At 39.2% G+C, this 15016-nt stretch overlaps 1 protein-coding gene across 1 annotated transcript in view; it reads right to left on the bottom strand.

Annotated features, from left to right (window-relative positions):
- The window catches only part of CHM (CHM, Rab escort protein 1), a 245439-nt gene that overhangs the window by 64646 nt on the left and 165777 nt on the right, over nt 1-15016 (bottom strand). The gene's annotated exons all lie outside the window — the stretch shown is intronic.

Here is a 15016-nt window from a genome sequence, read left to right as displayed (position 1 = left end):
AAACCAAAAGTATCCCTAAGAAAGCTCAACTATTACCCTCCTCCCTCTACCCAAACCAGCTACCAACTACCTAAGAAATACAGGCTACAAATAGTCTCAAGAGGTGATGTATGAGATACCCCCTACAACAGAAGTGATAACAGAGAAGTCTTAAGGAGAAAACAAGCAGGGAAGACTCTGGGGGACTCCTGGTGATTTTGCTTACCATAAAAGTAAGCAAAAACTAAACAGAGAACTGAAATTAGAGCAGTAAGCACATGAGTTAATGCTGGAGAAGCTCTAAGGAGTTAGCCTATCTCACGAATGGTTTGTGTTTTAATGCCCACCAAGGGAAAGGAGAGGTCTTGGGTTCCAAACAAGGCAGGTAATAGGAAAGTAAATATTCTCTCATAATGTCTGGATCCTTAAAGGACTACACCTCAGTAAAAGAGTGATCTAGGGAAAAATTACTTACTACAAGAGGGAGAAAACAAACAAAAAATGTTTCCTCTAAAGCCATGGGTGGAGGAAGATTACCTCTATATTTATAACCAGTAGTCTGCCCTCACACAGTTTGAGGGTGTGAAATTACATTACTACGTTACCCAAGAAACCTTGACAAATAAAATAGCATGAAAAGTGGCTCTGGGTCAGTAGTACCCCCGGAGTCTTGGTGGAAGCAATATTATCTCAACCCAGGCCAAGTGAGATTGCCACAAATTGAGTCCCCTTACAATGAGTTTATAATCTAAAATTATACAACAGATGAAGAAACATATCTTATCCTGAGTGAGAATTAACAGACATGACAAACAGGAGGATTAGACTCTCGACAACTGTATTCAGATCATAGAACTATCAGACAGAGGCTATGAGTATCCTTAAAAGGGATGAGTTAAAAACCTAAGAATAATGGAAAGAAGGTTGTGGTAGGCTGAATAATGCCATCACCAATGATGTTCACATTCTAATCTCTGAAACCTGTGGATATGTTCCTTTACAAAGCAAGAGAAACCAAATTAAGTATCTTGAGAAAAGGAAATTAACCTGATTATCCCAGGAGATGCAATGTAGAAAATTAACTTTCTAGAGAAAGGGAAATTAACTCGATTATCCCAGTGGAAGCAATGTCATTAGAAAGATACTTAAAAAGGAAGCTGGGTGCTCAAAGTCAGAGAAGCTCTAAAGATGGAAGCAGAGATTTAAACTGATACCATTGCTGGAAGAGGGTAACAAGGCAAGGAATGCAGGGAGCCTTTAAGAGCTAGAAAAGGCAAGAACCAGATTCTCCCTTAAAGCCCCAAGAGGAATGCAGCCCTACCTACCCAATTTAGACCTCTGACCCTAGAACTATAACAAATTCATTTTGTTTTAAGCTACTAAGTTTGTGGAAATTTGTTATGTCAGCAATAGCACACTAATAAAAGATGCATAAGTATACAGACATGATCATGACAGCAGTGGAATTGCAGACTAGTGGAGAAAGAATGTACTACTGGAAAACTGGTTTTGAGACAATATAGAGAAAATAATTATATCCCTGTTTTACACCATATTCAGAATCAAATCCAGGTAGATGACAGGCATAAATATAAAAGGGGAAACTTCTAGAAAAAAATATAGGCAGATATATTTGGGGGCTCAACAAAAATATTTCTTTAAAAAGATACAAAAATAAAAATCATTAAAAATATAGAAAAAAAATGGCCCAGATTCCACAATGGTGGCAGAGTAAGTGACAGCTACAGTGACATGTTCCTAGGCCCAAACTAGAATTACAACTAAAATACAGAAAAACCATCCTGAATAATCAACTGATTACTAGCTGGAGAGAACCACTATAACCAAGGACAGAAAGTGGAGACCACATAGAGACTGGTAGGAAGTGCGGAGGTGCAAAAGGCTGGCCAGGCTCTCACAGGCAGGAACTTAAGTTCCAGAGGGATATCTCAGCTGTGGGGGGTTCCCACTAAGAATTCTTGTGTCTAAACCTCAAGGTGGGCTCCAAGCCCAGAGCATCAGAACTGAGAAAGTTGCCTACAGAACATCTGGCTGTGAAAAGCAGCAGGGGTGCTGTGTGCCAGGGAGAGAGGACTCAAAATGCAGGCAGTCTCTTAAAAGACCAATGCACAAAATTCTGTGTGCAGCCACTCACCTTGGGCTTTGGCAGAAGGAGGGCAAAGGAAGGGCAGAGTGGACTGGAGCAGTGTGAGCAGAAGCCAGGGTTGGGGCTGCTAGGGTTAGAACTTGGAAGGCAGACACCCTGGTTTCCTGTGCTGAGTCATTCCCTTATACATTAGAAAAAAATATTTCTCCAGTGGACCTTTAACTATCCAGGTGGCTTTTGCCTGGCGGGAGGTGGGGGACACACAATTGCCCAATCCTATTGGAAAAAACCCTTGCCCCACTCTGTGGCATTTCAAAGGCCCTTAAAAGACTGAGGATAACAATCAGCCTGCAGGGAGAAGCTACTGCTCCATCCTGTTGGAAAAACCTCTCCTTCTAGCCTATGGTCCATAGCCAGAGGCTATTCAAGACTGAATAACAATCAGACTGCAGGTACAGATGGGTCTCTGGAGGCTATGAATCTCTGGCTGGGGCTACAAAAAGAAGACCTTGGTGAACATCTTGGTTCTTTCCAAAGGCACTCAGCCCCAGCAGAAGGAGCTACAAAGATGTGGATTGCTGATACCTTCAAACAGGGTACTCAGAGCCAGTTATAAACAGCATCTGATGTTGTCCTAGACTAGAAATTGGAAGTCATAGTAGATTTACCTAATACATAGGCAAAAACCCAAACAGGCAGCCAAAATGAAAGAACAAGAGAATTCTCCAGAAGAGATAAATGAAATAAAGATAAGAAATTTATCAAACATAAAGTTCAGAATAATGATGGCAAGGATGCCCAACAGCATGAGAAAAGATATAGTAACTAGGAAGAATTATATACCACTAATGAAGAACACAGTGGAAGGAATACACAGCAGATTAGGGGAAACTGAGGATCAGATCAGTGAATTAGAAGACAGGGTAGAAAAAAATCACTCAATCAGAGAACCAAAAAGAAAAACAATTAAAAATCAGGAGGACAGTTTAAGGGAGCTGTGGGATAACATGAAATGTAACAATATCCTCATAATAGGTGCCAGGAGAGTAAGAAAATGAGCAAGTGATAGAGAACGTGTTTGAAAATAATAATGCCAGAAAACTTCCCTGACATGGTAAAGGAAAAAGTCACACAAGTTCAGGAGGCACAGAGTCCCAAGCAAGAAGAACCCAAACAGACCCATGCCCAGACACATCATAATTAAAATGCCAAAAATTAAAGACAAAGAGAGAATCTTAAAGGAAACAAGAGAAAAGCAACCTGTTACCTAGAAAGGAGCTCCCATAAGGCTGTCAGCTGATTTTTCATCAGGAACTTAACAGGCCAGAAGGGAATGGCATGAAGTATTCAAGGTAATGAAAAGCAAGGATCTGAAACCAAGATTACTATATCCAAGAAAGCCATCATTCAAAATAGATGGTGAAATAAAAAGCTTGCCAGACAAAAAAAAAAGGTTAAAGAAGTTTAGTGCCACCAAACCAGCACTGCAAGAAATGCTAAAGGAACTGCTGTAATAATAAGAAGAAATAGAGAGAAATATAGGCATAAATAATTAAAATGGCAATAAATAACTACCTATCAATAATAATATTAAATGTAAACAGATTAAATGCTTCAAAGACATGGAGTGGATGAATGAATATGAAAACATGACTCAAATATATGCTGTCTAAAGAGACCCACCTAAGAACAAAAGACTCACACAGGATGAGAGTGAAGGGATGGAAAAAAATAATCCATGCAAATGGAAACAAACAAAAAGCTGGCATAGCAATACTCATATCTGACAAAATAGACTTCAAAATGAAGGCCAATACAGGAGACAATAAAGGTCACTACAAAATACTAAAGGGATCTATCCAACAAGAGGATATAACCCTGGTAAACATATATGCACCAAATATAGGAGGACCTAAATACATTAAAAAAAAACACACACAAAAAAAACCAAAAACAAAAAAAAAACAAACTTCTGGAGGACTTTAAGGGAGAGATCGACAGCAGTACAGTCATAGTATGGGACCTCAACACCCCAATGACTTCATTGGATAGACCTTCCAAATAAAAAATCAACAAGGAAACAGTGACTCTAAATGACACACTGGATCAGATGGATTTAATTGACATTTATAAAACATTTCACCTCAAAACTGCAGAATATACTTTCTTCTCAAGTTCACATGGGTCATTCTCAAAGATAGACCACATGCTAGAACACAAAACAAGTCTCTACACGTTCAAGAAGATTAAAATCATATGAAGTATCTTCTCAGATTACAATGGAATGAAATTAGAAATTGACTATAATAAAAACACTCATTTACACCATGGAATGCTATGCAGCAGTAAAAAAGAAGGATCTCTTACCCTTTGTGACATCATGGAAGGACCTGTAGAGTGTTATGCTAAGTGTAATAAGCCAGTGAGAGAAAGACATGTATCACATGATCTCACTTATATGTGGATTCTAATGAAATAAACTGATGAACAAAAGAGATACAAAGACATAGAAGCATAGAACAGACTGTCGAATCTCAGAGGGAAGGCAGGGGTGGGTGGATGAGTGGGAAGAGATCAACCAAAGAACTTGTATGCATATCCGCATAACCCATGGACACAGACAATAGTGTAGTGAAGAACTGGGGTGGGAGGGGGGTGGATGAAGGCTACAAGGGGTTAATAGGGGAAAAAGGGGGACATGTAATATTATCAACAATAAAGATTTTAAAAAGGAAAATAGTAAAATAAAATGTCAAAAGGTAATAAATAAATAAATTAATTAATTAATTTAAAAAAGGGTACTTTTTAGGGAAAATTTTTGAGAAAATGGAATACCGTAAAGTTATAAACATCTGGACAACAAAGAAAGTGAAAAGAAAAGCCACAGACTAGGAATGATATGTACAAATATCTTAAAAATAGTTTTTTAAAATATCAGTTTGAATAACAATTTGGAAGTATCAAGTAAAGTTGAAGATGTACACATCTACAGTGCAGCAATTCTACTGATAGGGTAACTATTACAAAACCTATTATACATATACTAGAGGCTTGGTGCATGAAATCCGTGCACTCAGGGGGTTCCTAAGTCCAGCCTGGGCCCTCTCACAGTCTGGGAGCCCTCGGGGGTTGTCTAACTGATGGCTGCAGTTGGACATCCTTAGCGCTGCACAGAGGCAGGAGAGGCTCCCGCCACTGCCGCTGCACTCACCAGCCGTGAGCCCAGCTTCTGGCTGAGCGGTGCTACCCCTGTGGAATCAGGCCAAAACTGGTTCTCCGACATCCCCTGAGGGGTCCCAGATTGCAAGAGGGTGCAGGCCAGGACAAGGGACCCCGTCGGTGCATGATCGAGGCCAGGGAGAGATGTGGGAGGTTGGCCAGCCGGGGAGGGACCACAGGAGGGCTCCAGGGCGTGTCCAGCCCATCTTGCTCAGTACTGATCTGCCGGATCCCAGCAGCAAGCTAACCTACCGGTTGGAGCGCCTTCCCCCTGGTGGTCAGTGCCTGTCATAGCAACTGGTCGACTGTCTGCCCCCTGGTGGTCAGTGCATGTCATAGTGAGCAGTTGAGTAGCCTTAGCATATCATTAGCATATTATGCTTTGATTGGTTGAATGGTTGACCTATCGACCGGACACTTAGCATATTAGGCTTTTATTATATAGGATACCAGAAGATGGTATAAAAATATTTGTTGCTACATTGCTTTTAGACAGCATAACATAATTTTTATGAGGAAAGATTCTGACTGCTTGAGTTCATGTCCGAAGTGTTCCATCTACTGGCTGTTTCACCTTTAACAAGGTACTTAGCTCTCTGTAGCCCATTTTCTCATCTGTAAGATGAGAATGATAGCATTTATCTCATAGAAGATTCTTCTGGGGATTAAGTGAGTTAATATTTATAAAGAAGATAAACAGTGTCTGGCACAAAATAAGAATTACATAAGCATCTGTTAACAAATATCCATCAACAGGAAAGTGGACAAAATAAAATGTGCTATGTTCATATGTGTAATAAAGAATTTAACCTGGTCCACAAAGAGGTCTTGCATTAGTCCTCAGCTTCTGGAAAGTCAACTCTAAGTCCCAGAAATGCCAAGTCTGAAAGGAGTGCCTTGGGTCATCAGACAGTCTAATAAAATGACCACACTAGACAGTTTTAGGATGGGGTCTAGCCATGCCAGAAAAACCAACAGTGTGATTTAGGTTGGAGGCTTTGGGTCATGTGGTATCATCAGTCACTTTCCAGTGAAGATGGAGACTGAGATCAACCCCATGGGCCATCAGTCAAGCCTGAGTGATGGAATTCAAATAAAAACTCTGAACACTGAAGCTCAGGCGAACGTCCCTGGTTGACCATGCTCTGTGCATACTATTACACATCAATACCAGAAGGGTAACACTGTCCTGAATACAAGGGGAGAGAAAAACTGGAATCTCCACTTCTGGAACACCCCTATACTCCATCCAATGCACTTGTTCCCTTGACTGTTTTCAATCAATACCCATTCCCTGTAATAAAGCATAACTGTAAGTGTAACAGCCTTTAGTGAGTCCTTGGAGTTCTTCTAATGAGCTACTGAACCTGAGAGGGTTTTGGAGAATTCCCCACACTTGCAGTTGGTGTCAGAAGTGAGGGCAGATTTCTTGCAACTGCACCCCATAACTGTACAGTTGATTTAACCTCTCACATTGTACAATGGAATACTGTAAGCAATTTAAATGAATAAATTACAGCCCAATCTATCAACATGAATAAATGGCAAAATCACAAAAAATTGAATGATAAAGCAAGCTGGAGAAGAATATGTCCAGGGTAGAAATTTTCAACCTTTTTCATTTCATGGCACATATAAACTAATTACTGAAATTTCGTGACACACCAAAAAATATATTTTTTGCCAATCTGACCAAAATAGGTATAATTTTGATTCATTCACATTGGATGACTATTGTTGATTGGCTGTTGTCATTTTTTTTGTTTGACAATCTAAGGCAAAAGAGGACAGTGCCCTTGATTAAATAGTCAGTTTATGGCATGTTTGAAAAATTCTTGAGTGACGTCAGAGGAATGGCAGCATGAGAGAGCCCCTTGGCCTCTCCCCATGAAATGTCAACTAGTAACCAACTAGAATTCAACAAAGAATTCCCTGCTCAATACAGAAGCATGCCTAAGAAACCCACACACTGAAACATCTAAAGGCGGGCAACTGAGAATATAGGGGGAGATGCAAAGGAAGGAAAGTGCAGACAGCACAAAGACACAGCCCTGCAGCCCGGAGCTCAAGGCTAAGCCTGGAGAGGGGAGGAAGCCAGTGGTAGCAGGTGCTTAATTCCACTGGGAGGAACAGAGAGCTGCAGGGGGCAGTCCAGCAGGGCGAGCAGAGTGAATGGTGACTGAGCCAGCAGACACCTGACACAGCATGAGGTTCTGCCTTGCAGTATTCTGCTGTTAGGCCTGGTGGTGATGTTTCAGACAAAGAAATGGAGCCAAAGAGCCCTGCTTGCGCGTGGATTCCCAAATCTCTCCTTCCATTGCCCCTGGAGTTGGGTTGAGGAATATATTACCTGTAAACCAAGAGTTATTGCAGTAGAACTGCTGTTTCCTTCTGTGACTGATCCTCAGTTGGAGTGCTTGGAGGGGGACCCCATGGAGGTCAGGGATCACCATTACAATGAGGGCAAGATAAACCCCAAGGAGCTCAGCTGTACTGTCTTACAAAAGCCATGGAGGTCAAGACTGGGATAGCCCCAGGTGTAAAAAAAAAAAATTTTAAAAAATCTTGTGATTTAGCACCATCTACTGGAAAATAGTAGAAAGACCTCTTCAGAGGAAGCTGCTGTCATTAATATAGATGGATATAAATACATAGGCAAAGAACATCAACTACCATGAATAACCATGATAACGAGGATGATCAGAAAGAAAATGAAAAATATCCTGAAAGCAGTCTGGGACACATGGAAATATGTGATATAAATAACAGAGATTCAAGGTTTCAGTTTTGAAAATACTCAATGTGATGTGAGAAAATGCAGACAGGCAATTCATTGCACTCAGAAAACAAATCAATGAACAAAATGAGTACTATACTAAAGAGATTGAAACTTTAAAAAAGAACCAAACGGAAATCCTGGAAATGAAGCATGCAATTAAGAAGATTATGAGTGAACTACTGAGCATAGAAAACAGAGCCAACCAGATGGAGGAAATAATTAGTGATATCAAAGATAGGAATCTAGAAATGATGCAGAGGGAAAAAGAGACCTGAACATAAAGAAAAATGAAAGAACTCTACAAGAACTATCTGACCCCATCAGAAAAAGCAATAATAGAATAATAGGCATTCTGGAGGAGGAAGAGAGAGAGCAAGGAACAGAGAGTCTACTCAAACAAATAAGGGTTAAGAATTTCCCAAACCTATGGAAAGAACTAGATCCTCAAATCCAAGAAGCAAACAGAACACCTAGCTACCTCTATCCAAAGAGGCCCTCTCCAAGGCACTTTGTATAAAAATTGTCAAAATTTAATGACAAAGAAAAAATTTTCAAAGCAGCCTGGGAAAAGAAGGAAATGACCTACAAAGAAAAACCCATCAGAATTTCATCTGACTTCTCACCAGAAATTCTACAAGCCAGAAGAGAGTGGAACCAAATATTCAAACATCTGAAAGAGAGAAATTACCAGCCATGAATAATATAATCACCAAAATCATCCTTCAAATATGAAGGAAAAATAAACATTTCCCCAGACATGCAAAAGCTGTGAGGTATTTTATCAACAGAAAACCTCCATTTCAAGAAATACTCAAGGGAGTTATTCAACCCAAAACAGATAATATAAGGTCACAACACTAAGAGTAAGATCACCAGAAAACTTACAGCCTGAACAGGGATAATCTGTGACAACAAAAACATAAAAGGTGAGGGGGTAAAGTTCTGAACTGGCCAAGGAGAATGAAGATCAGATGCACTCAAAAGAAAAACAAACTACGGTATATATATGCAAGTTTATTTTTTATAAACCTAATGGTAACCATACACAAAAACTGACAAACCAGGAAACATAGCTTAAAAAAAGAGGAAACAGAGGATAGAAGTATACAATACCAAAAAATAAGAACAACATACAGATACACAAAGGAAAATAACCAATGCAGATACAGAGCTACCAGTAAACAAAGATACAACAGCTTTAGGAAATTCTCAGACATCAATAATTACCCTAAATGTAAATGGTCTGAATTCACCAATAAAGAGGCACAGAGTAGAAAGAGTGGATCAACAAAACTAACCCAACCATATGCTGCCTACAAGAAACACATCTAAGCTGCAAAGACAAAGGTACATTCAAAGTAAAAGGGTAGAAAATGATTCTCCAAGCAAATAAAATCCATAAAAAAGATTTCAAGATAACAGTGATAACATGAGACAAAGATGGATACTTTATAATGACACAGGGGGCACTACATCAAGAAAACATAACAATTCTTAATATATATGCTCCTAACCAGGGAGCACTGAAATATATAAAACCACTAATCAGAAATTAAAGGAAGAAACAGAGCAAAACCTAATCATAGTTGGGGACCTTAATATTCCAATGACAGCTCTAGACAGATAAACCAAAATTCTTTTTGCAATTGCAACCAAAGGAATAAAATACCTAGGAATAAACTTAATAAAGAACATAAAAGACCTATAAACTGAAAATTACAAAACATTATTAAAAGAGATTGAAAAAGACACAACAAAATGGAAAAATATTCTGTGTTCATGGATTGGAAGAATCAACATAGTTAAAGTGGCCATATTACCCAAAGCAATATATAGATTTAACGCAATCCCTATAAAAATCCCAATCTCATTTTTAAAAGAAATAGAACAAGAAATCATCAGATTTGAATGGAACCAAAAAAGAATCTGTATAGCAAAACAATCCTAAGAAAAAAATAACAAAGCTGGAGGGAATCACACTACCTGACTTCAAATTATACTATAGAACTACGGTAATCAAACAGCATGGTACTGGCAGAGAAACAAGACACACAGATCCATGGAACAAAATAGAAAGCCCAGCTATAAAACCACATGTATATGGACAGATAATTTCAACAAAGGAGCCAGAAACACACCATGGAGTAAAGATAGTCTCTTCAGTAAATGGTGCTGGGAAAACTTGAAAGCCACATGCAAATGAATGAAACTGGATTACAGTTTGTCCCCATGTGCAAAAATTAATTCAAAATGGATCAAAGACCTAAATATAAGACCCAAAATAATAAGTTACATAGAAGAAAATATAGGTACCAAACTTATGGATCTTGGTAAAAGATAACATTTTATGAACTTGACCGCAAAGGCAGGGGAAGTAAAGGCAAAAGTAAATGAATGGGACTATATCAAACTAAAAAGCTTCTGCATTGCAAAAGAAACTGACAACAAAACAAAGAGGCAGACAACCAGATGGGAGATGATATTTGTAAATAGTAGCTCCTACAAAGGTTTAATTTCCAAAGATATAAATATCAACACTAAACAAACAACACCAAACAATCAAAAAGTGGGCAGCACCTGAAAATTCACCTCACCCAACAAGACACACAAACAGCCAATAGATATATGAAAAGACGTTCAACCTCACTGGCTATTAGGGAAATGCAAATCAAAACTACAATGAGATACCACCTAACACCTGTTAGAATGGCCATTATCTACAAGATAAGCAATAACAAGTGTTGGAGAGGTTGTTCAATAAAGGGAACTCTCATTCACTGTTGGTGGGAATGTAGACTGGTACAACCACTATGAAAGCAATCTGGTGAAGCCTCAAAAGATTGAGAATAGAGCTACCACAGGACCCAGCAATCCCTCTCTTTGGTATATACATGAAAAATTCAAAATCATGTATTTGTAAAGATATATGCAACACTATGTTCATTGCAACCAAGACAATTATTCATGGTGGCCAAGACATGGTAGCAACCAAAGTGTCCTGCAATAAAGAACTAGATAAAGAAGATGTCGTACATATACACACTGGAATACTACTCAGCCATAAGAAAGGATAAAATAGCGCTATTTGCAATAACATGGATGCACCTTGAGAACTATTATGCTAAATGCAATAATTCAGTCAGAAAAAGCTAAGAACCATATGATTTCACTCATATGTGGGATATAAAACTGAAACTCATGAATACAAACAGCATTGTGATGGTTGCCAGAGGGAAGGGGGTGGGGGGAAAAGGGGGTCGTAATATATTGTGACAGGAGAGGATTTGACTTTGGGTGGTGGGCACAGGGTGCAATATACAGATATTGTAACATAGAAACACACACCTGAAACCTATATGATCATGTCTACCAATGTCAGTCCAATAAATTTAAAAATAAATTAAATAACTTTCTGAAAGAAAAATTTTTTAAAAACCTGTAAGATTAAGAAAAATAAAATAAAATTTGTGCAGCACAGATGTTGAAAAATCACTGTTCTAGAGTAATATAATTTATTAAAAAGTTTCAAAATTGTATATGCAAAATGTTATATATCATTTATATATACATATATATGTAGTAAAAGTATACAAACACTGAGGGAAATTATAAACACTAAATTTAGTATAGTAGTTATCATTGGAAAGAGAGAGAGTGAAGTTACACTGAAGGTTTTAACTGCTCAGTTTCTTGGAACAGACTTACGAATTACAGAGGGAATGGGGTGGGAAGAGATTAACAAAGGAACATATATGCACATATGCATATATACATAACCTATGGACACAGATAATAGTGTGGTGAAGGCCTGGGGGTGGCGGGTACAGGATATTGGGTTTCAATGTGGGAAAAAGGAGACATCTGTAATACTTTCATCAATGAAGTTAAGCTTAAATATATATAGGGAGAGAGAGAACGCAAATATGGAAAAATGAAATGTTAAGGTCTGACAAAACTGTGATTGGCTACATGGTAGTCTTTATGTTACTCTCTGTAGTTTCTCATATATCATCAAAATATTTCATAATCAGATTAAATAAAATATAAATTTATAGTAGAAAAACTGGCATTCTTTAATCATGGCACAATATTCCTACTGTCTGTCTAAATTCTATCATTTTAGTGGCATGGTTAAGTTAGGATAGATGAGGTTAGGTAATAATTTCTTCTAGTATAGAACAAAAAGGAAATTAAGAGTTTTTCCATTTAGAAATTTAGAATAATACAATGGCACATTAGAACATGAAAGGTAAATTTCATGTGCTTGAAAACTTCAAATTTTACCCAGGACATCAGCTACAAGATATTCTACCTTTCTGCTAATCTTGTTCACCAGTCACCTATAAAATTATGGAACAATATGTATTAACTATTATTTGAGACACCGTATTTGATACGTACTAAAAAGGGTTAGAGGGGAATTTGAGATCATGCTCCTAGGCGCATGTTGTCAATTTGGCTCAAACTCTTAAAAAATTCTCTACAGCCCTAACCGGTTTGGCTCAGTGGATAGAGCGTCAGCCTGCGGACTGAAAGGTCCCGGGTTCGATTCCGGTCAGGGCATGTACCTTGGTTGCGGGCACATCCCCAGTGGAGGGTGTGCAGGAGGCAGCTGATCAATGTTTCTAACTCTCTATCCCTCTCCCTTCCTCTCTGTAAAAAAATCAATAAAATATATTTAAAAAATTCTCTACATCTTTGAACGTTTCTGAAGTCAACAATTACTTTGAAGAAGCAGCTTCTCCAGTACATCTATGTCAATACAAGTTTGACAGGCAGTGTGACAAGAGAGAGCAGAGAGACCCAAAAAGGAGAAAAAAGAGAGTTTTAAAAATGCTCTTGTCGGACCTCAAGATGGTGGCAGATTAAGTGAAGCTACAATGACACTCTCCCAGGCCTAAACTGAAATTACAACTAAAATACAGAAAAAACTATCCTGAATAACCAACTGAAGACTAGCTGGAGAGAACCCTGATGACCAAGGACGGAAAATGGAGACCACATAGAGATTGGTAGGAAGTGCGGAGATGCTGCTAAAGGTCTAGCTGGGCTCCCACAGACAGCAGCTGAAGTTCCAGATGGATATCTCAGCTGTGGGGGGTTCCCGCTGGGAACTCTGGGGTCTAAACCCCAAGCTGGGCTTCCCAGCCCAGAGCACCAGAACTGAGAAAGGTGCCCACATAACACCTGGCTGTGAAAGGCAGTGGGGTATCTGACTGCCAGGGAGAGACAGCTGGAAATGCAGGCACCCTCTTAAAGGGCCAATGCACAAAATTTCATGGGCAGCTACTCACCTTGGGCTCCAGCAGAGGGAGGGCAGAGTGGACGAGAGCTGTGTGAGGAGAATCCAGGTTTGGTGGCTCTATGGATAGAGTCTGGAGGGCAACTGCCTGATTTCCTATGCTGTCATTCCCCAATATTGCAGAGGACATTTTTCTCAGGTAGAAGTTTAACAAGACAGCTTTTGCCTTGGGGGGGGGGGTGCAATTGCCCCACCGATTAGAAAACCTCTCGCCCCACCCTGTGGAGTTTATGCCTTGCTGTGTCTACAGCCTAAGGCTCATTACAAGACTGAAAATAATAACCAGCTTGCAGAAAGAGATCTCTGGGTGCTTTGAGTCTTCACCTGATTTGCTTCTGGATCTAGGGCTAAGAAAACCACACCTAGATGTGCATCTTGGTCTTTTTCTTTTTCTTTTTTTTTTAAATATATTTTATTGATTTTTTTTACAGAGAGGAAAGGATAGAGATAGAGAGTTGGAAACATCAATGAGGAGAAACATCGATCAGCTAGCTGCCTCCTACACACTCCCCACTGGGTATGTTCCCGCAACCAAGGTACATGCCCATGACTGGAATCAAACCTGGGACCCTTGAGTCTGCAGGCTGACACTCTATCCACTGAGCCAAACCAGTTAGGGCCATCTTGGTCTTTTTCTAATGCTCCCAGCCCCAGCAGCGAGAGCCACAAGCTGCGGATCACTGATAGCTCCAAACAGGGTACTAAGGGCTAGTCACAAACAGCATCTGACACTGACCTGCACCAGAAACCCTTAAAAAAAACTGGAAATCGTAGCACATCTAACTAGTACATAGAAATACTAGTAAACCCAAATAGGCAGCCCCAAAAAAACCCCCAAAACAAACAAAACCATAAAACCCCCAAAAAACAAGCCGCAAAAGAAAGAACAAGAAAATTCTCCAGAAGAGTTAAATGAAATGGAGATAAGCAAATTATCAAATATAGAGTTCAGAATAATGATTACAAGGATGATCAACAGCATGAGAAAAGATATAGAAACTATGAGAAATGACTAGTCAGAAATGATAAGTGCCATAGCAGAAATAAAAATCACATTGGAATGAATAAGTAGCAGATTACAGGAAGACGGGAATTAGATCATCAAATTATACGACTGGCATTTGCCCCACACCAGACAGCTGATAGAAACTCCAGGTTTCCATCTGATCCTCTGGACTGTATACAAAGACCTCTGCCCATGCAGGGCAGAGCAATATTTAAGGCAACTTGCAGAGGTATAGATCTGGGTCAGGGAAACATACCAACTACATTTCCTGAAATCTGAACAGCACCTCCCTTCCCTAAAACCCTTTCAGAAACACACTTTTGAGTGATTAAGATTGCAGCTAAGTACCTCATGGAAAGCCCAGAACTGGCAGACAGAACAGTCAGCCTCAGTCATCAGAAGAGCAGTATCCAAAAGGAGCTCCAATGGGGCACTAAACTCTGCTGAAACAAATGCCGCATCAACTTTTTTTCTTCTCTTCTTCCTTTTCTTTTCCAAATTGGAAAGGAGGAAGTAAGATTGTCATTATTTGAAGATGTCATGATATTGTAAATAGAAAAACAAAGACTCCACCAAAAACCTCCTCGATTTAATAAATGAATTTGGTAATGTAGCAGGATATAA

The sequence above is a fragment of the Myotis lucifugus genome, unplaced genomic scaffold (assembly GCF_000147115.1).
Source record: "Myotis lucifugus unplaced genomic scaffold, Myoluc2.0 scaffold_4, whole genome shotgun sequence".
NCBI classification, from domain to species: Eukaryota; Metazoa; Chordata; class Mammalia; order Chiroptera; family Vespertilionidae; genus Myotis; species Myotis lucifugus.
Note: the sequence above shows the minus strand (reverse complement) of the source record. Positions and strands in the feature narration are given on the sequence as shown.